This window comes from Euprymna scolopes, chromosome 24 (assembly GCF_053919585.1).
Source record: "Euprymna scolopes isolate OS-2025 chromosome 24, ASM5391958v1, whole genome shotgun sequence".
Taxonomy (NCBI): domain Eukaryota; kingdom Metazoa; phylum Mollusca; class Cephalopoda; order Sepiida; family Sepiolidae; genus Euprymna; species Euprymna scolopes.
Window position 1 is genome coordinate 91,593,289 of NC_136505.1, and position 24,373 is coordinate 91,617,661.

The following is a 24,373-nucleotide window of genomic DNA, read 5'->3' on the forward strand; positions in this document are numbered from 1 at the left end:
GATTATAGTAGGGGATATAATTCGTGGTATAAAAAGTGACGCGTGGAATATTCACTTTCTTTCTTTCAGGTTTTTGCCTCGACAGACACACCTCAACAGATGCGCACTAGCAGCGGACAACACCGCACAGACTGCCTCTTTTTCCCCTCAGAACAAAACAACTTACGAACCTATGTTTACTCCACACAGACACACTACTAGGTATGTAAATTTAATAATATGAACATAATGCGATAAAAAATGTTAATCTTGTTTTTGTTAAATATTAGTAAACTAGCCTTGGTGCCCGGCGTTGCCCGGATTTTTAGGTGTGTGTTGAACAAAAAAAAAAAGTGGTAGTAGGCAGACAGGCTCGAATCCGTACCGCAAAGGAGGAAAAGAACATGAAAAAAAACGTGACGTTTTAGCCGTTGCGTTCATCGCCAAACCGAAAGTGGCGAAGGTTTAAATTAAGGCTAGTCAATCGAAAAGAGGGGATGATTTTCGAAAATATCGGCGAAAAAGCGACCCCTCCATGTAGAAAAGTGCCCAGTTGAAGGCAAAGAAATTAATGTGTTTAGCCAATTTTTCGATATTTGTCGCCCGAAAGGTCAAGCTTCAAAACGATACCAATCTCGTGAAAATCCGTTGCCGCTGTCGAAATTTTTAGGTAGATATACATACATACATACATACATACGTACATTTAAACAGACAGGCGATATTTATATTATAGATGAAGGGACATTTCGAGTTAAGATATATTTAGTATTATGCGTGTAAAAACACTCTTGAAATAAGCACATATGCTGAAATAATCGTTAAAATAAATAACAATAGAGTCTTTATACAAACGTAAGTTAGCGATTATTTTGCCCTTGTGTAACATCATCTCGCCGTAGGAGAGAGATAAGAGATAAACATTTTAAACGGTTCTGATACGACACTTCGTCTAGTTGTCCATTATCAATGAAGGAGAAATCCTTCTCAACTGAGGTAGGTATTATTTTTGTTCCAATCCAGGGTATCCCTTTTGGGGAGTTGGATGTTCCCCCCATATTTTCGTTTCGTTTATAATGGAGCATTTCAGTGTTTATATTCTATCCTTCTTTATTTCTTTCAACTGTTAATATATATAGAGAGAAAAAGATAGTAGAGATGATGAGGGAGGGGGATACATAGCCGTATAAACATAGATACAGCGTGAGAGAGGATAAAAAGAAAAAAATTGTCGATAGAAAATTAATAAGAGATGTGTTACTTGATGGGCAAATTGTAAATTACGGCTAATTAGAACAGTTAAAAAATAACTTGTATCTGACCTTGTGGGAGGGGGGGGCAAGTAAATAAGAACTCTCTCCTCCTCCTCCTCCTCCTCCTCCTCCTCCCCCTCCATCATCCCGTTTTTGCGTCTCTTCTTTTGCTCCCTTTCTTTCTTTTTCTTAGTCTGATATACATCACATCAGTGAGATAATACGCATACGTGTGATATAAGTGCGAAATCACGTGGGTGTGTGATTTGAGATGATGTTCGACCCCCCCCCCCGTCAACCCAAACCCTAACCCGGATTGTCATTTCCCCTCATTTGTGCTGTTTACGTCGGTAAACAAGACCCCCACCCTACGCGCGTGCACACACACACACACACACACACACACACACACACACACATAACAGCCTCCCGTAGGATGTCGCCGGCTACTAAATCAACTCTATCGTCTTCCTACTACATCTCTACACCTTGTTTACATAATTACATTTTACTCATATGTGTCAATATATATCACAGCATTACTTGACACCAGACAATAAAACGTGAACAGTTGGATGTCTATTAACTAGAACGTGCTTTTTGGTAACCACGTCACAGCCGCTGGAGCAGTGCAGTAAAAGCATATTCGAAGAGGAGTGCAGAGAGGGAGGGCCAGCAGTGAAGAGTCCTGCAGTTAAGGGAGGGGAGAGAGCACAGATGACGGAAGACTGCAACAGAGCTCTTGCAACCAGACACCTCCAACATCTATGACAACTGCAACACAGAGCATGTCATTCTTGGATAGGCTTGCACATTCACAGGTGCAATACGATCAACAGAAGACACTGGCCAATACCTTTTTTTTTTTTTTTTTTTTTGGTTCCTAATGTTTCTAAGTTGATTTAGACTAATTTGGGGGTGCTGATTACGAAAATCATATTAATTTTTTTCTCATCAGGTCCAGTTGTTAGAATATTTGCTATTTTATACCTTTTATGCCTTTAAATTACGTGTTCTGCACCTCCCCTGTCTTGAACCAATTACCTTTATTTAAGTTACCCTTAACTAAAAAGTTACTTTCTTTCTAATTTCTTCTTCCAGTTGGTCTTTACTTCCTTTTTGCAATTACTGGCGACACAGCTCGCCTCTTTCGTCTTTACCCGCTCTCATCCCCGGAACCAACGTATGTTTTACTCATTTCTTCTTCTGGACAATGCTACGTTACATTGCATTTATCATTTCTTTAAAAACTTATCCAGTCTTTCGATTTCTTTAACTGCTACACACACATATATATATATATATATATATATATATATATATATATATATATATATATATATATATATATGCTACATATATGTATGCTACATATATATATATATGTATATATATATATATATGTACACATATATGTATATATATGCTACATATATATATGTATATATATGCTACGTATATATATGTATATATATATGCTACATATATATACATATATATATGTTACATATATATATGTATATATATGCTACATATATATGCTACATATATATATGCTACATATATATATATATATATATGTATATATATATATGTAGCATATATACACATATATATATGCTACATATATATATATGCTACATATATATATATATGCTACATATATATATATGCTACATATATACAGGGTGTCCCAGAAGTCGCGCACCATGTAGATTTATATAAAAACAAATATGAATATCAATGAATATCAATTCTATTAATCAAAATCACAATAGATGCTCAAATTGTCCACCTTCAGCCTGAATACATGCATCGATTCTCTTTATAAAACTATCTTTTACTCTAATGAGGATTTCAGTGGTAATTTTTTGACATTCAATTATTATCGCATCTTTCAAATCATCAAGAGTGCGTGGACGATTCTGGTAAACTACAGATTTAAGATGTCCCCAAAGGAAATAGTCAAGAGGTGATAGATCTGGTGATCAGGGTGGCCACTCCACGGGACCTCTTCGCCCAATCCATCTTTCTGGAAAAGTTTGATTCAGGTAATCACGCACACAAATAGCAAAGTGTGGTGGAGCTCCATCTTGCTGAAATATGAGGTTTTGTCGTCTAATTACAGGAACATTTTCTAGGTAATCAAACTGGAAGGTCTGTAAAAGCTCTAAATAAGTTTCTCCGGTGACATTGTTAGTATTGAAAAAATAAGGACCAACGATTTCCTCCTCCCATATTCCAGCCCAGACCATTATCTTAGGGTTGGTCTGATGATGACCCTCCTCATGCCAGTTAGGATTTACTTCTGACCAATAGCGCATATTGTGACGGTTTACTTACCCATTTAAATGAAAAATTGCTTCATCACTAAATAATATCGAAGAATCCAGGTGATTACACACCCATTCACAAAACTCTAATCGCCTATCTGTGTCATCGCCATGTAGAGCTTGTACAAGATGCACTTTGTACGGGTGAAATTTCTGTGTTTTAAGAATACGATGTACTGGTGATTTGCTAATCGTAAGCTCCTGGCTTATTCTCCTTACTGATTTCACGGGGCTTCTAGCAACATTCGCCAAGACCATAGTTGATGTTTCCTCATCAGTTAAATTCTTTCGTCGACCACATCTCTCGCGGTCAGCAACTGAAGCTGTTTCTTGGAAACGTTTGATCAAACGGCAGACAGTGGTATGGCTCAATGGTTTTTCTCGCTCGGGATGAGTGCCGTTGAATTCTTTAGCTACCGAGCCGAGCGGTATGTAGCCCCATCTCTTCCAAACATAAAAATCAATTTAACTCTTTCTTGCATTGTTAATTTCTCGCCCATATCGAATAAAATCTGAAACAAAAAAAATATGAATATAAATATATGGTGCGCGACTTCTGGGACACCCTGTATATATATATGCTATATATATATATATATATATATATATATATATATATATATATATATATATATATATATATATATATATATATATATATGCTACATATATATATATGCTACATATATATATGCTACATATATATATACATATATATATATATATATATATGCTACATATATATATATGCTACATATATATATATATATATATATATATATATATATATATATATGTATATATGCTACATATATATATATGCTACATATATATATATGCTACATATATATATATATGCTACATATATATATATATGCTACATATATATATGCTACATATATATATGCTACATATATATATGCTACATATATATATATATGTATGTATATATATATTTATATATATATATATATATATATATATATATATATATATAACAAAAAAAGCTTGTAGTTCCTTAAAAACGCTAAAGTAGCGGAAAAAATAAATAACAGCGTTTCTAAGTTGTTAATAAAGATGAAATCACCCGATCATCGAAGACAGAATTTAACCAAAAGTGCAAGGTCCATAGAGTTCTATAATTATTACATTGGCCAACACATTTTTGGTGCCCAAGGTTTTTAAGCTGATTTAATCTAATTTGGCGGTGCTGATTTCGAAATTTATATATTTTTTTCTCACCAGGTTAAGTTGTTGAAATATTTTCTGTTTTATACATTTTTTACCTACCGTTTTGAACCCATTATCTCCCTTTTAAATTACTCTAAACTAAAAAGTTATTTCTTTCCTAATTCCCTCTTCCGGTTGCTCTTTACTTCCTTTTCGCAACAACGAGCAACAATCCGCTCCATCAACAATATGTTTTACTCATTTCTTCTTCTTCTTCTTCTTCTTCTAGACAATATGTTTGTTTACTTTGTTCTATTTCTTTACGAACTGATTCAGCCTTTCGAGTTCTTTAACTCCTTCATTTTTCTGCCATCGTTTCTTGTTATTGTTTTTTACTTTCTCATACCCTTCATTTTTTTCTCTTTCAGTTTTTACTTTTTCTCGTTAACTAAATATACCTGTGGATTATGTACTAGTCTTCAGAGTCGTTATTTTTTTAGAATAGTTTATCTGACAGTGAAGCGTAGTTGAGTGCTATGACAGTACATTAGGCGTGTTTCTACATACATTCTAGCTTCGTAATAACAATTGTAGTTTGTTATTGTATCTTGATTATGATATCATAAACCTTAAAATAAATGTCCAATTTGCTATATAATGAGGTATGTAGTTGATAGAAGTGGACACTGAGTATTAAATAGGCCTACCGATTGTGGCATTTTTTGTTGATTTCTGGGTCAAAGTAAGGTTTATTCTCTTTATGTTAGGAATTCAGTCATAAATCAGACATGAAATAATTAAGGTGCATTATTTTACTTTCGTTGCAGATTATTGGAGTAAAAATTATGCATGACTAAATCATCTCCTAGGCGACGTTGTTTAAACAATCCAAATGTGTTTTGCTATATCCGCAATATACATTGCAATACAACGGGAAAGGGGTCCGTGAATTTGTGAAGTGTGTTTATCTTGCTTACTATTGGGTGATCAAGATAAGGCATGCGCACCCCATTTTTGCATGCAAGCAATGTGCTGCGCATCTTCGATAGTGGACAAAAACGATAGAAAGTCACTCTGCTTTGGTATTCGAATGGTCTGGCGTGAACTGCAAAAACATTTCGATGATCGCTATTTCCATGGCCTTTTGAGCCCCTAGAGGGGGCATAGGCTATCTACAACTTTTGTAGATACTTTTGTAGCGAGGAGTTCTTTTTACGGGGTGAGAGCGATGGCCCCATGCCCAACCTTCCCAAAGGTACATACAGCGCCTAGCCTTCCCAAATGTTCACCCATCTGGTACTGGCCAGGCTCAACATTGCTTAACTTTGGTGATCTGGCGAGAACCGGTGTGTCAATGTGGGTGTGCCGTACCACTATTTCTATGCAGTTAAAACTAAGGGAATCAACAGGAAGAACAGAAATTCGTTGGTTTATCCAAACCTCAAGTCCGCAATTAGGCCAATTCCACACTGCAATGAAATTCCTTTTCCAGTGTTTAAAGGTTTGCCCGATTTGGACTTGCCTGATTCTGGAGAAGATCACTGACAGAAGTAAAGCCACTGTTTCAAATGTTTGTTTTCCTCCTTATTCACTACCACAGCTTTTTTTCTCAAGGAAAACTTAATGCTAAAGATCTTAATTTTCCTAAAGAATCTTCTGAACTTTTAGCTTCAAGACAAAAAAAATCTACTTCAGCCTAGAACTCTCATAAACTTCTATAGAAAACTCCATATCAAATTCTTGCCATATTTCACTCAGGAAAACGGCGTAGTATATTGCAACAACGTTGCCAGTCTGCTGAGGCAACTTGGTGTCGAACAGTATTATTCTGAAGATGTGTGCCTTTTTATAGACAATTCCAAAAGAACTTTAAAATGTGTTCTTCTTCACAATGGCAACTTGTATGGATCAGTTCATCTAGGTCATTCAACGACCCTCAAAGAAAAATATGACGGAATCCAATCTGTTCTGGAAAAGATTTGATACAAACAACGCCAATAAATCATATGTGTCGATTCGAAAATGGTTGGGTTTCTCCTCTTGCTACAAGGTGACTACACAAATTTTCTTTGCTTTTTGTGTTTATGAGATAGCAGGACAAGAACAGAGCACTGGATTAATATATATATATATATATATATATATATATATATATATATATATATATATATATATATATATATATATATATATATATATATATATATATTGGCCAGTGCACTGTGAACTGATTTCCTGGCTTTCTCAATATTCTGGCTTCTCCTTTGATGGAGAATTCCAAAATTGCGTTTCCTCCTCTTCACATAAAGCTTAACATCATGAAACAGTTTTTGAGGGCTCTTGAGAAAGATGGCGACTGTTTCAAATATATTTGCATGACATTTCTAGGCCTAACCATAGAGAAATTAAATGCTGGAATTTTTTATGAATGACGCAAATTTCTGTAATTTTATGGATCCTGCAAATTGGGTACCTGGACGGCGTTTACGAATGTAGTAAAATTCTTCTTGGGAAAAATAAAGGCGCCCAGCTACAAAGAGCTTGTTGATACATTACTCATAAGTCTCTATGAACTGTCTGCAGATATGAGCATCAAGTCACATTTTTTGTACAGCCATCTTGCCTGTTTTCCAGAAAATTTAGGTGATGTGAGCGACGAGCAACGGGGAACGCTTCTATCAAGACATCAGCGACATGAAAGTTCGCTATCAAAGTCATTGGGATGCCACCATGTTTGCAGACTGTTCTTGGTCTATCAATCGCAATGATACCGGAACCACTCATTCTAAAAAATCAGTAAAATGTCAATTTATGAATGATTATGTCTATGCTTAGCATTATTTACATCTTCAAGCTTTAATTGTTTTTATTTTGGTGTGGCTTTATAAATATGTGTCTTATAAAAATATTGTTTTTCGATTTGCTTGTTTTTATTGTAGCTATCGGTTTCCTATAGAGACGGTATACCATAACAGAAAAAACTAGACTTGATATGCAAAAAAAAAAAAAGGTGACAGCATTTCTGGATTCAACGTTCTTACATTAGCTAAAAGCAGTTGAAACATCTTAGGCACCATGACAATATATTTTTTATTTTATTTATTTATTTATTTATTTATTTTTTTGCCAGTGAGATCAGGAGAAATCATGGCTACAAAAATAGATTCTTCTTATAAACGGAAATTAACGATTATTTCAGTATATGTGCACACTTACGCGTTCTTATGGTTAAAAGCGGAATACTTAATAGATTTTAACACATACACACACAGACGCAAACACACACATACACACAGAAATGGTTTCTTATTGAACACAGTATTTACTTATCCCCCGCCTAGCAAATTAGGCATAAGGCCGATTTTTAATGAAGGAGTCATTTTTAATGAGGAGTGAATGGGAAATGGGGACCAACTCCCCAGGGAGTAGGGGAGCTGGATAGTGACAATTGGTATGGAGGGTTGCCCTATATTGACCAAGGTCTTATATGTGGGGTTGCCCCTATATTGACCAAGGTCTTATATGTGGGGTTGCCCTATGGTCTTTGCTAGCAGTATCTGCCGGACAGATACTACACTTTCAGATATTAAATCTTTTATTCAGGAAAAAAAAATGAACATGAACAAAAAACTTAGGCACAAGGCCAACTCAAAAGGGGGGGAGGAATTGGGTCGTTGGTCATCCTTGTCATTCCAGAACTAATCACAAGTTTCTCTTAGCAAGAATCTTCTTTCACCATAACACTGCATTCGCCCTTTCGTACTTGGGGGCCTTCTACTTATCACCGAATTTTTAAAACATTTTTATTAGTGTGTAAAAACAAAAAAGATAACAATAAACGTAATTCATTTGTGTCGAGTGCGGGGGAAAAAAAATTCAGTAGTGATTAGTTGATAGACTGCCCGTTCCACTTTGGTTTGTAAAGAACCTGAGCTCCTGTGGGCCAGTCTCTAAGTGCGGATGCTCTCTAGATGGGACGAAATGGAGGAAAGAAAATTGTTGGGGGTAGGGGGTTAGTGATTGATTTCTTTCCCGGCCCGAAAGTCAAGAAAAACAGAAAACGATATCAATTGTATACAATTTGCCATCGCATTATGTTTGGGCCACTAAACTGTAGTTTTACCAAAAATATGGATACAATTTACACAAATTAGGCATAAAATCCACAAAATGAATAATGGGGGGGGCGAGGTGCGTTGATGGTCATCCTTCGTCTATTCTACTCTTAAGTACCTTCCTGTCCATGACTTTCATTTCAGCAATCACCACAATACCACATTTACTTTATGGGCTATTTTACTTAAAAAGGAATGATCGTTAAGTTTGTAACTTCTAACTCTAATCCACACTGTCATTTCCTTCATTTGTAGTGTTTATTCTGCCTTCTCACACGCGCGAGCGTTTCCAATGATGCTGTTAAACAAAGCTGAGAGGGAAAAAAACGAAATACCGAGGTTTTATGTACGACATAGAAAACAAACTGGAATCTTAGGAAGTAACTATAGGAGCAACTCGACTCATGAAAAACAATTTCCAAAACTACCTCGCAAATAAACCCGGTGAACCAAGTGTAAGAGAGATTCAAATGCTATATTAGATCGCAGTTTATCGTTGCTTATATCAAGTAAACATTGCATCCCCTTTGATTTCACTATATATATATATATATATATATATATATATATATATATATATATATATATATATATATATATATATATATATATAATTCCTACCCTCTGATGAGAAGGAAAGTATTTCTTCGAAAGTCCGCGGATTAAGGACTATCCACTTATTAAGTGTTTCCTTTTCAGATTAAATATGTTTTAACTCTTTTTCAAAGTGTTTTTTAACATGGTTTATTAACTTTTTGCTCTTATATATATATATATATATATATATATATATATATATATATATATATGTGTGTGTGTGTGTGTGTGTGTGTGTGTGTGTGTGTGTGTACATATAATCTAGTACTACCTGCCTCATGATCGAGTCACCGGCGACTAAACTGGTTCCCACCACCAGACTTGTTTGGTGAGGAGGGTAGCTAGTCTCCCTGAAGGATTAAAAACAAGACCTTCCAAAGGGCGAGTTCGGGTTAACGTTCAATTAGCACCATGTGTGTTTGTGTGTGTGTGTTGGGGTGGAGAGGGTTCCAGTAAGCTGTGGTGGAGGCAGCCTTTCTAGGAGAAGCAAATCTCTGATTTTAAAAACCATAAAGCGGGAGACCAGTTCCCGCATTAATCTAGTCTACAGTTTAACCTGTTGCTGGCTATCTTACTCTTGCTTGTTGCTGGATCTAAACATTTTGAACAGAGAGAGAGAGACTTAGCTGTCGTACAAAGCTAAGACTCTGTAACATCATCTTTGTATAGATACTCCCTCTATCAAAATGGTCCTGTGGCGATGGAAGTCGCTTTTGGGCTCGTGGACTTTAAGTGTCTGAGGGAGTGGCACTCGTCTGACAAGACGTTGCAATCATATATATATATATATATATATATAGATAGATAGATAGATAGATAGAGAGAGAGAGAGAGAGAGAGAGAGAGAGAGATTAGAGAGTTAGATGAAAATTCAATTCTATTTCTATAAGAAGAGACTTATCGGAATAATATAAAGCTGAACAAATTTCATTGGAGGTTATATTAGGAAATATAAGAGTGAAAAATGAAGTCACAAAAACTATATAGAATACGTTTATTAAATAAATGAACCTTTCTATAGTCATCAATATATAGTTTTTGAGACTTCATTTTACACTCCTATTATTTCATAAGAAAGTATCGCTAACGAAAACAAATAAAAACATCTACGTAAACGTGATACATTTAGTAGTCCGGCGAGGTTAGCACCGTGGTAGAGGTTTAGGCTTCTTATCACGAGGTGGCGATTTCGAATCTCGCTAGATTCAGCCACTCTGATGAGTCGTGGACGACGAAACACGTGTCAGTTGATAATTATATTTTAAAAATAATATATATATGCCGCTCCCCCATTAAAAGGGGGTACCAGATTGATCAATGGGAAAATTATTCCCAACAAGCATTTAGGTGAAAAAAAAATGCCCTTTCGTATAAATACTTGAATTCATTCAAGAAAATATCGCTAACAAAAACAAATAAAAACATCTATATGTATAATTAGGTATTATATATTTTAACTCTATATATCCACAAAAGAATATCTGGTAAAATTCAATTCACTTACACAAGGTCATCACTATAAGTTCTACTTATAGCAATATGAGTTAAAATCTATTTGTTCAGAGGGATTTGATGTTGTAAACAGAAATTGTTTTAGACAAAGGTCACTTAATAATTCCTACCAGGAAATTAGCTGGATTTTCATTATAAAGGATGTGGTAACAGTGATACGGAAATTACGTCATGGCTGGATCGAGAACACAGTGACCGAGTCCCCTGCCCTTAGCACTAGAGTTCGAAAACTCACTAGCGTCGCACATGGCTCAGTGGTAAGAGCGTCGGGGTATATTGGTCTCGGTTTTGAATTATTCGGTCACGTCGATGAGCCATGGACAAAGAAAATACCTGTCCATGGCTAATTATATTTTATAAATATGTACGATCATCATATGGGGACATCACAATGGTGAAAGGGTATGATTAGGTAATACTTCACCATAGGACGATCTTTAAATATGTTTATTTGTCAACAGCACCAAAATAAAACACACACACATACACACATAAGCACACACACACACACACACACACACACATCTATATATCGATAAAAGTGGAATTGTCTGTGTGTGTCTGTGTGTGCATTTTTCCCTACCAAATTACTCTGTCAATTTTCAGTCTACAGACTCGAGATTTGACATAAGGGGTATTGAGATTTGGGAAAATCTTTTTGGTTGGTTTTCGGCCAGAAATTTGGTTGTCAAGGAGTCAAAGTTCAACGCTTTGACCTTTGAAAACTCTACTAAACTCCTCCGCCAATTTTGGATCTAAACACTTGAAATTTTAGATGTAGGTTACTTGAACATTTATCAAACTTTTTAATTTGATTTGAGTCCAAAACAATAAAGGTTACGGGGTCAAAATTAGGGGGGCAAAGTTTAAAAAATTAACCTCTGCAGTCTCTACCAAATTACTCAGCCAATGTTTGGTCTAAACATTTGAAATTTTACATAACGTGTATTCAGATATAGGGCAAGCCTTAAAAATATAAATCGATTAAAAATTCTAGTGAATTCTAGCTTTTTTTTACACAGAAGCAATGTAGGTTGCAGCATATGCAAACACATGGAAAATAGCTTGACCTAGACCTAGAAAGCAGCTTGACCTAGACCTAGAAAGCAGCTTGACCTAGACCTAGAAGAGTCAAATAGCTTGACCTAGACCTAGAAAGCAGCTTGACCTAGACCTAGAAAGCAGCTTGACCTAGACCTAGAAGAGTCAAATAGCTTGACCTAGACCTAGAAAGCAGCTTGACCTAGACCTAGAAAGCAGCTTGACCTAGACCTAGAAGAGCAGGAAAATATAAATACCTTGGCATCGAAGAGAATGATTCCATTCAACATGACAAAATGAGAGAAATAATTATTAGCAGAGAATAAATACGCAATATAAGAAAAATTTGTAAAACAGAACTTACAAACAAAAACAAGATAACTGCCATGCATGGAGTATCGTTGCCATATCTGGGCTGCATCTACCAGTAGTCTCTTTTGGATGTGAGCACTATTGGCAAAGTCTGTAGGGGACTAGGATATATAAATCCCAATCACGTTACAAAAGAATAATGAAACGAATGGAATTGAAGGAAACAAAGACCCAATTGATGGATAAACGTGTCGTTTATTTACTGTTGAAACAATGAATGTTTTAGATATAACATGTGTTCATGTCCGCGCGGGTGTAACCATCGTTTGTTGCGGGATTGGTATTATAGAAGGAAAAAAGGAAATGCGTGTTCATCTCAAGTTCTGGTCACTATCGTTTGTTCGCGCGTGGGAAGAGAAGTGAGTAATGTAATAGAACGAGAAATGGCAGTCCATCGTGTAGGCAAAGAAAAGGATAGAGGGTTGACGTCAGTTAGCAGTCAGCTAAGGTGTTCTCAGGGACCAGTAGTAGATAGAGAGAGAAAGAGTCAGAATGTGTACATACGGTCTGTTAGTTTTTTGTCGCACATAGTAGCAAGTGTTGTGAGGTACGCGCGTGCGCGCGCATGCCGAAAAGGCACGCTGTCGACCGCCCAGCTAGGAAGCTGGTCTGAAAAGGGTTAGAAATAGCTTTGTTATATAGCCAGGACCCCTAGGCTGGGAACGATCGTAATTAGTACGTTCCCCGCTGCAACAAAACCCAGTAGCCGTCTTTTGGTGATCGTCTAGTTGTTTAATTTCTGGTTGTTATAGTAACGGCTAAGACGACAGAGTTATTTCCCCCTTGACTGTGCATTTTCTCTCTGTAGCTGTCATTGCTTGTCATAACAGCGTTCCCGACGCACAAAGAATTAACATGCATACAAGGGTTAGACGTAACTCAGCACAACAAATCAAGACGTAAGACACACTGGCTTTTCATATAAAAAATATATTTTGTTTTCAAATTATATTTTTCGTTTTACACAGAGATTGTCAAAAGTTCAAACTTTAACAGTGTGGCTTATTGTTCATTTCAGTGATGGAGAGGGGTGTGTGGAAACGCTCTACTCTCGACAATCGCACGTTTCCTCTTCTTCTTCTTCTTCTTCTTCTTCTTCTTCTTCTTCTTCTTCTTCTTCTTCTCTCCTCTGCTTCTTCTGGTTAGATTCCAAACATCACCGCTTATATTGGCATTTATGTCGCTTTGGTTTTTTCCAATCCACGCGATCTGTCAATCAGCTGATTGATAATAGAACACGCGTTCTTTAGTCACGTTTTGACAATTTCTTTGCTGCCTCTTCACCTCGAACGATCGTCCGATTTATCTTCAGCTGACCGACACGTGAATTTATCACTCATGCCAATATCTATACTTCCAGAGCTTACGAGGAATGTCACGTTTCTTTGTTTTGTAAACAAAAAAATCGTCGTCCGATTTCTCTGTTTACGACGTAAGCACTTTCTCTTTTCGACTGGTGGAAAATCGATTATTCGATGCCCACTCTTTTAAATCTTTTATTAAAGAAGTTTTTTCTTTTCAGTTATGTATCGGATGGTTCCAGCCATCCATTACATAACTGCTTGTTTCTTCCTTTTATACTTGTTTCCGGTGGTCTTTTGAGCATGCGTGGATTTCCATTGAAAGGAAGTGACGTTGTCCTTGTGTGCGTACATGTGTGCGTGTGTGAGTACATGTGTGTATGTTAGCGTGTGTGTATATACACGTGAATGTGAGTGTACGCGAACGTGAATATATGTACGCATGTGGCCGTGGGCGCGTATGTTTGTGTGTGCGTATGTATATGACAAGTAATATAGCTTGAAATGTGAACGTGTTTTTTGTGTGAGACTAGGAAAGGCTCGCGCAAGTCCGTCCATTACGCGCTACGCAAGACATTTTAACACATTGCTGCTTTTATCGATGCAATATTATTTATAGTATCGTAATGAGTTCTAATGTATGAAGTTTGGAGAATTTTAATTTTTTAAGATTATTTTAACGTTGTATAATTTTTGTGTTAACAAGGATTTTTGTAAGGTTGGAGGGGGTAGTAGTGTTCTTTTATTAAATCTTGATATATAGCGCTAGTATTGTTTAAATGTATGTGGATTCGCCGGGATGACATCACCCTAGTATAAATAATATTGCATTCAGAAAAAGCAGCAATGTATAAACGTAGCACCTAATGGACGGACTTTATCTATAGTGCCCACGAACTTGCCGATTTTAATACTCGAATTTTTAATCGACTTCTCATCGACTTTATATATTTTAACTTATCATCATCTAACGCAGTTTAATGTATATTTTGCTTTTCACTTTTTAATTTCCATCTTGGCTCCTTTGCACTTTTGCTTCCTCAGCACCTAAAGATGATTCATAGACGAATCAAAAGCGCTCCACTTATGGAACCTTTATTAATATTGTCGATTTTGATATAAAAAAAGATTATACGGAAAATCGAAAAAAATTATAAAAAAATGAATCATAAAGCAAAGTATCTCCCTTGTATTCAATAACATTTGCTTGAATATATATATATATATATATATATATATATATATATATATGATGATTGCAACGTCTTGTCAGACGAGTGCCACTCCCTCAGACATTTAAAATCCATGAGCCCAAATGCCTGAGGGAGTATCTATACAAAGATGATGTTACAGAGTCTTAGCTTTGTACGACAGCTAAGTCTCTCTCTCGGTTCAAAATGTTGAGATCCAGCAACAAGCAAGAGCAAGATAGCCAGCAACAAATTAAACTGCAGACCAGCTTAATGCGGGTACTGGTCTCCCGCTTTATGGTTTTTTAAATCAGAGATTTGCTTCTCCTAGAAATATATATATCCCTCATCAAAAATCACCTCCTTAGGGACATGCACTATGGTTTCTGTTCTGCTAGATCTACGGCTAACAGTTATGTCTCATAGGATTAGAGAATCTCAAGATATAGGCTTTCATTTCTAGGGCAATTGCCTTTGACAACTGGTAGACTCTGGAATTCCCTTTGGGATTCCTGCGTCCTCAACTGTACTGACATGCAGAAGTTCAAGTGTAATGTGAACAAACATCTGCTGCTCAACTCCCTACATAGTATCCATGTAACTGATTTCCTGATAGCAGCCTTCTACATCAAAGTGTCATTGTGCCTTGTTTTGAGTGAAAATGTATGTTTTTTTTAAAAAGGTGGGTATGACATAAAGGTCTACTCCACAAAATCTTCAGTTACGGTATAGCTGGAAATGTCCTTTCAATTATTAAATCATTTCTCTCTGATAGATTCATAAGAGTAGTGGTTGATGGGCAGAAATAAGAGGCTTACCGTATTAATGCTGGAGTCCCTCAGAGGTCTATCCTGGGCCCAACTCTCTTCCTGATCTATATCAATGATCTCTCCCAAATCACATCCTAAGATCATTCGTAGACATTTATGCTGACGACACTACCATCTATAGCAACAGTTCAAAGGCCGTAAACACCCAAGTTCTCTCTGATTCTCTTTCCTCTGATGTTGATCACATGGTGCAAAGGAGAAAGAGGTGGCTGGTTAATTTTAATGCATCTAAAACCAAACTTCTATCTTTCAATCATCAACGCTCTGATCCGTACCTGGCATCAATTGAAATGAATGGCTCGTCTTAGGGAGGCTCCATGTTTTGACAAGCTTCTAGGTCTGACCTTTACTCCTGATCTGAAATGGAACACGTGCATCAAATCCGTTACCAACACTGCTGGGAAAATGGTGGGATCGTTATACCGTTCCAGTAGATATCTCATTGCTGATGCAATTCTCTAGCTGTTTAAGAGCCAAGTACGTCCAAGGATGGAGTACTGTTGCTATATCTGGGTAGGAGCTGCTAGAAGCAGTTTATCCTACATTGCCAGGGTTCAAAATCGACTTCATAGCCTAGTGGGGTATGCCCTTTTCTTTTCACTGCAACCTCTTTGTCACAAAAAAGACCTTGCGAGCTTATCTTTGCTTTATCGTTATTTAATGAAAAGTGCTCGTCTGAGCTCCAATCTATGGTTCCCCCTAGCCTGACTTTCGCGAATAACACGCGACTAGCTGAAACTACCATCAATAATTTCCCCCACCCTTTATCTGTGCCTAAACCTAAACATAGATTCCATGAACAAAGCTTCTTTCTTAGAACTGCACGTCCGTGGAACTCTCTTCCGTTTCTCTGCTTTCCAGCTGACTACAATATGGTCGTCTTCAAGTGGAATGTTCTTGATGAGCCGTCCCCTTAAGTAATCCAATTTACCAAATTTCCATTACTAACGATTACTATGACATTTTCCCATTGACTACTGTAAACTCATTAACTCTTATCCTCGAGTGGTCTTAACTAATAGAATGGGGGCCTTCGGGTCGCATCGGCTATGATCGACCACTTTACCTTTTTTTAGAACAATCAACATATTTTTTTCAGGTATAAATGACTCCTCAAACTCGAGGAATACTTCTAGCTAGTCTAAACTTAATACGTAACCCTAAAGGTATTACTTTTAACCAGTTTTTTTAAACGAGTTAAAATAACCAGACTTTCCAATTTGATAAAAGTTCCATTATAGCATATTTATTATGGGGTGGAACTGGAATGGTCGAACATTCTGGCATGAGGTAGATAATTCAATGTTGAATTTAAAAGAATTAAATAAAAATACAAAACTCACCGAGATTCAACCACCCCCCACCCCCCACCCCCACCAACGCCACCCAACATACCCTTTAAATATCGGCATAAAACCAGACTGACTGGTTAGCATCCCCTCCTTTTTACGCTATGAACTCAAGAAAGCTAAGTCAAAAGTCTGCGGACCCAAAGCTAAGAAACTTTTCTATCAGTAACTTTTGAAGTCTATTAATCTGAAAACACTAACATCTGTGTATTGCAAACTTTTGTTTTATTTTTCCTTATTCCAGCTTTGAGTTTAATCCTGAATATTTGTCTTAATTTCTTTTTATTTATCTTTTTTTTTTCCTAAATCTTTTTTGTCAAATATACTATTATTAACCCATACTTTTTTCTTATATTTAAAACGAGAAAAAAGTCTCCCATGAAATTGAACATTTCCCAAATTGTACCTGCATGAACTCAAAAACACGCGGCTTTTTTTCTCTCTCTAAAGTATGCATTACTTCTAGCTACTCTAAACTTAATACGTAACCCTAAAGGTATTACTTCTTAACCAGTTTTTAAACGAGTTAAAATAATCAGACCTAATTTGATAAAAGTTCCATTATAGCATATTTATTATGGGGTGGAGCTGGAACGGTCGAACATTCTAGCTCGAGGTAGATAAAGGCAAAAAGTATCCATGCATTAACATGGGAGGGGAGACTATCTTCAAGTACTACCCTAAGCTGGGAATGGGGTAAAGGACTTATATTAAGTAGATATTAATAAGTCCTTCTCACCTTTTTTTTTTTAATGGAGAGTAGATAATGCATGTGGATGTGTTATCAGCAGCTCCAGTAATTCTCGCTTCTCCTATTTTGTCCTTCAGTTCTCATTTCCAATGAGTGATTTTTCTGACAAAGGGTAAAGAAAAAAGCTGCTTTCCAGGTCGGTAATACTTCGTGAACAGTAGCCTGAGATTTCGGAAAAATACTGTTTCTATGTCTATCCTTGTGGTCATGTCACTAGTAAGGGTGCTGGAGGTAAACGCTTCATCTGGGCTGACGTAATCCGCCTGATAGTCAAGGACCCGAACCTTGGATTAACTACTAAGGAGGCTGTCCTATCAGCAGGCGCAAAATACCGGGGCTGCTGTATTGCCATTTGGTGAATGGATTCTGGACAATACAGTAGTTTCTGATAGAGCCTCTCGATGCCATACTAGTGGGTAATTGTTACAGCTTTACCTTATCATATGCTACAAAAAAAAATTCTTGTCTTTTTCTCTCTTACTTTCCCTCTCTGTCCTGCTCCAACCAAGTCTATCGACCTGCTCCACAAATCCCAAAATCTCAACATGACAAATCTCCAAAAACAAAGCACGAATAAACCTAGAACTCCATCCTCCAACGTAGACCCCTACTACCAGGTCTCCTTCTCCAATATCAGGGGTCTACGTTCCAACCTTCCAGGGGTTGAAACCCAATTACAGGAGACGAAACCGGACATATTCTTTCTAAATGAAACTGGCATAGGGCCAACCACTTCACTAGACGAATTCATAATTAAAGGATACTCTAACTTAACATCTAAATCTGACCCCCAAGATCGCCATGGGCATGGTCAATGTGCCTACATTAAAGGTGGCTTTCCATGTGGTAGGGATATCTCCAGAGAAAACCCTAATTTACCTTATATGTGCTTTCGGGTTGCACTAGCTTACACCACTACAATTATATTTGCTCTCTATCGCCCCCACAACAGTGGGGTTACTATCTTTAAGAGCATATCTTAGTAAATTGACCACATCCTGTCTGCTCATCCTTCGATTAACATTCACATTTGCGGTAACTTCAATGTCCATAATGTGGAATGACTGACCCACTCAAATAAGACCGATGACGAGGGGAGGTTCTGTCATGATTTTGCCACTGCCTATGACCTCACTCAGATTGTTCACAAACCCACCCGTGTGCCCGATACTACTGTCAGTATGGAAGCCTTCTAGACCTTTTTCTCACAACTTCCTCTGAGCTATGTTCATGTTCCATTCTATCTCCTCTGGGATCCTCCGACCACTCTGTTGTAGCAGTTAAGATAAAAATGAAATGTAATAAGTCTTCAGACGTACCTCTCCACCTTACTGTATATCGATACTCTATGGCTGACTGGGATAGCTTCCGTACATTCATATCTGATCTACCTCTGCATTCCATGTTTAAAAAGGATGTGTCCTCTATAGTATCAGACCTGACCGAATGGTTAATTGTAGGCATAGACCGATTCATACCATCTAAAAAATTCCAACAAAAACCTAACAGCCAGACATGGTTCTCCCCAGAATGTGCTGCTGCCATCGCGCACAGAAATCACTTTTGCCATAACTACCAACGTAATAGATGCACTGAGACTAAAGCTGCTTTCAGGACTGCCAGCAACCACTGTAAAAGAGAGCTATATGCTCAGTCCGTTAAATTCAAAGTAGCTGAGCAGCAGCTTGGTTCCCACCAGTTTTGGCAAATAGCAAACAGGATCCTGAACAGAAGCATGCGTTCTATTCCAACCATCATCAAGCTAATTCTACCCTATGTGACGAAGGCCATCAACTCCCCATATTTCCTCCTATAACAGACAACATGCTATGCAACATACAAATATCTGTGCGTGAGGTCACCAAGCTAATCAAGAACCTTGATTCCAGTAAAGCAACTGGCCCTGACGGCATTCCAGTTATAGTGCTGAAAAAGCTCCAACCAGAACTCGCCCCCATACTTACAAAACTGTGCACTGACCAAAGATTTAGGTTACAAAACCAAAACCATTACTACCATTCTCTTCAGCACTATATAAAACCTTCCTCACTCCTTAACCCTTCCTTACACCTAGTCACCCTGCTTACTGACTCCTCCCCTACCAGCCTGCTGCTACCATCGAAGTAGAGCATGCTGGTGCCTTTTCAACGAGAACGAGGCAGAGTTCACTGAGCCGACGTCCAGTACACACGTGTTTTAACGACTGCTATACTCATGTTATCTTACCATGTTCGCAGTGTTAACAGAAAATAAAATAATCCTTCAAAATAGTATTTGTGTTGTGTCTTATTCAAACGAGATAACAGCAAATATTACAACTGTTTAAGCGTTGCCTTAAGGAGAAGTGCTTTCCAACACCCTGGAAAACCTCATCAGTATGCCCTGTATTTAAGAATTCAGGTGAAAAGTCATCTCCTTCTCAGTACAGACCAATAAGTCTCCTGTGTGTCATGAGTAAGTTGTTGGAATCCATATTAAATAAAGAAGTAGTCAACCACCTCAGCAGAAACAACCTTCTTAGTGACATGTAATATGGTTTCCGCTCTGCAAGATCTACAGCAGATGTGCTTACAGTTATATTTCATAGGATTAGTGAATCTCTTGACAAAGGCTTCCTTTCCAGGGCAATTGCTCTTGACATATCGAAGGCCTTCAATAAGGTATGGCATAAGGACCTACTTCACAAGATTTCCAGCTATGGTATCACTGGAAATGTTTTCTCAGTCATTAAATCATTTCTCTCCAATAGGTTCATAAGAGTAGTGGTTGATCGGCAGAAATCAGAGGCCCACACTATTAATGCTGGAGTCCCTCAGGGGTCCATCCTGGGCCCAACTCTCTTCCTGATCTACATCAATGATCTCCCAAAACACATACTTAAATCATTCGTTGACATCTATGCTGATGACACAACCATCTATGGCAACACATCAAAGGCCGTAAATGACGAAGTTCTCTCTAATTCTCTCTCCTCTGATCTTGAGCGTGTGGTACAACTGGGGAAGAGGTGGTTGGTCACTTTTAATGCATCCAAAACCAAGCTTCTATCTTTACATCATCAACGCTCTGATCCCCATCTAGCATCAATTGAAATGGATGGCTCTCGTCTTGGGGAGGCTCCATGTTTTGACAAGCTTCTGGGTTTGACCTTTACTCCTGATCTGAAATGTAACATGTACATCAGGTCTGTGTTGCCAAGGAAGCTGGGAAAATGGTGGGATCCTTCTACCGCTCCAGAAGATATCTCACTACTGATGCAATTCTCTATATGTATAAAAAAGCCAAGTACATCCAAGGATGGAGTACTGCTGCCACATCTGGGCAGGAGCTGCTAAAAATAACCTATCCTGCCTTGACAGAGTACAAAATAAACTTCGTAGCTTAGTGGGGGATGCCCCTTTCTCTTCCCTGTAGCCTCTCTCCCACAGAACAGACGTCGTGAGCCTGTCTTTGTTTTATCGTTATTTCCATGGCCAGTGCTTGTCTGAGCTCCAATCTCTCATCCCCCTCGCCGATCTTTCATGAGAAACACCCGTCTGGTTGAAACTACTGTCAATAATTTTCCCCACTCTTTATCTGTGCCTAAATCCAAACGTAGATTTCATGAGCAGAGCTGTGGAACTCTCTTCCGTTTGCCTGTTTCCCACCTGACTACAACTTGGATGTCATCAAGTCGAGCATAAACAAATTCCTGACAAACCGCCCCCTTTAGACAAGTAGTAAGACACTCTATCAAATCTCCAATACTAATGATTACTACAATACTATCTCACTGATTGCTGTACACGCAATAACCCTTATCCCTGAGTGGCCCCCGGGCCTTGATAAGCGGTGACCTCTATGTAAAAAAAAAAAAAAAAAAAAAAAAAAAAACATGTATTTCGTTCGATTAAAATTTATGGGAAAAAACTTTAGGGAAACAAACGTTGATTATATCAGCTTGAGTACAGTAACAGATATATATTATGTGTGTGCAAATGTGTATATGTGTGTGGATGGTCCGTTTGTGAGGGTGGGGCGGATTGTGGCGTGATCAAATCATACGATTTTTGCATCTGATTTTCGGCTACAAATCATATTTTAAATAATTAATGTGGCCATTAAATTTTTAACATTTTTTTAATATGTCTTTTTCATTATAAAAATGATTCCGCGCCGAACGCGCGGAAATATGATTCGATTATCTCTTACCGTTTAATCGTAATTAATCGATTGATCAATAATCTGCGTAAATTATTGATTCCTTCATCGATTTCCAAATGCATTTATCAATCTGCGGATATGAAGTTTAAGAATTAAAAACGTCGATAAAAATTTCAAACAACAAAAATTTTAAAAGCAAAAAAAGAATAAATACGTCTTCGTGTCTTAATGGAAGGCTCTGTTTGTTGGGCTCTCTCCACGAGAACACCGTTAAAAATAAGGTGGGTTTTTAATATGAGGAAATCAACTCCCCCCCCCCCCGAAGTGTCCCTTTGGAATAGGACAAAAATAAAAAGTGTTTGCGATCCTTGCTCGAAAGACAGAGTAGGAGGGTCAATCAGTCAATCACTCTTTAAAACGACTGGTTTTTTGTTCAACAGTAAAAAATAAAGCACACGCATACACATACACATACACACACACACGAACATATACGAACACAGACATATGCATACACACACATATGCATGCACATACATACACATACAAACATATCCACACACATATACTCATACGCATAGCATACACGCACAAACACATAAACACGCACACACACATATATTAGGTTGGAACAAAAACAATATCGTTTTCTCACATATGTTACTTTTATATATGATTTCTGAATCAATTCATTGATATATATAACATTATATTATATATCATTTGGAAGCGCGTTTTTCACACTATCGAATCGTGTTATTCATTACCGTTATCAATCGCTTCATTCATTTTTTTTTGCAAGCTTTTCGACAGCATGGACGAAATTCAAATCCGCACGATTTTCTCGTACCAGTTGAAACTAAGATGAAAAGCTGCCGAAACAGCTCGTGATGTCAATGATGCGTTTGGCCCAGGAACCACTAACGAACGTGTGGCACAACGGTGGTTCAAGAAATTTCGCAATGGTGACGAGAGCTTCGAAGATAAAGATGATTGCGACCGGCCAATTGCAGTTGATAATGAACATTTGAAAGCCTTAATTGAAGGCGATCCCCACAAAACCACATGAGAAGTGGCTGTTTAATTCGAAGGTTGTGACCACTCAACACTCGTTCGCCATTTAAAGCAAATAGGGAAGTCAAAAACGGATAAATGAGTCCCGCATGAATGGAACGATAATAAAAAAAAAATCGTCATTTGAGGTGTCTTTTATACTCCTTTGGCACAACAAAAACGAACCAATTATCGAGTGGATTGTGGCGTGTGATGAGAAGTGGATCCTTTACGGCAACCGGCGACGTTCTTAAATTGTCTAAACATCTTTAAAATGCCTTACAAATGATACAGAATCAGAAATAAAGCCTGCTACGGAAATAACCTAAGAGTCGCCAAAAAGCAAAACAAAAAAAAAAGCAAAAAAAAAGCAAAACAAAAAAACAAAGTGAAACATGCATGATTCCCCGTGAGTGTACAAGGAACGAGGCATAAAAAATGACTAAGTTCAGCATTTGCCCCCCCCCCATTTAACCCCAAATGTCCCCAGGGACGTCAAATCCTTGTGAAAATGAACAAACGGTGCAATTTTAGGTTTTAACATATGTAAATTTGTGTTCTGCACCATGCTAAAAAAAAATGACTAAGTCCATCAATTGCACCCCCCCCCATTTAGCCCCAAAAGTCCTTATGACTTAACATATTTAAATTTGAGGTCAGCACCATGCAAAACTGCTAAATAGATATACACAGAAAACTTTGGACAAATATGGTAAAATAGTCCCCAAAATGGAGTGTTTCTATCAACCTTAAAAGAGCCCCTGGGGCACATTCAAGAGTTATCGCGAAGTATAGACAAACAAAATTATATAGAAATAAGTTACAACTTTTCAGAAGGTTTTATAAAAATCCAAGGCATAAATTTTTTTAATTTTTTTTAATAAGCACAAAAGTGTCAATTTTAACCATTTTAACCTGTAAGGCACCCCTAGGGAGGAAACCGGAGTTTTGCCGGAAAAATCCGTTATATATGTATGTATGCATGCATGTGTGTATGTCTCTGTCTGGGACAGAGGTGGCGGATTCTCACGAGATCAATATCGTTTTGAAGCCGACCCTTCGGACAACAAATATCGAAAATTAGCTAAAAACATTCATTCGTTCACCCTCAACTGGGCACTTTTCTGCAGGGAGGGGTTTCTTTTTTCGGCGATATTTTCGAATGTCATCCCTTCTTTTCGATTGACTTGCCTTAATTTAAACCTTCGCCACTTCCGGTTTGGCAGTGGACGCAACGGCAAAGATGTCACTTTTTTTGTTGTTTTTTTTCGTGCAAAATTTCTAAAAATTCCAAGGCGTCATTATTGAGAAAAGTGCGGACAGACAAACGGACGAACGGACGAACGGACAAGTGTGAATTTACAGGTCCACCCTCCTTTTGTCG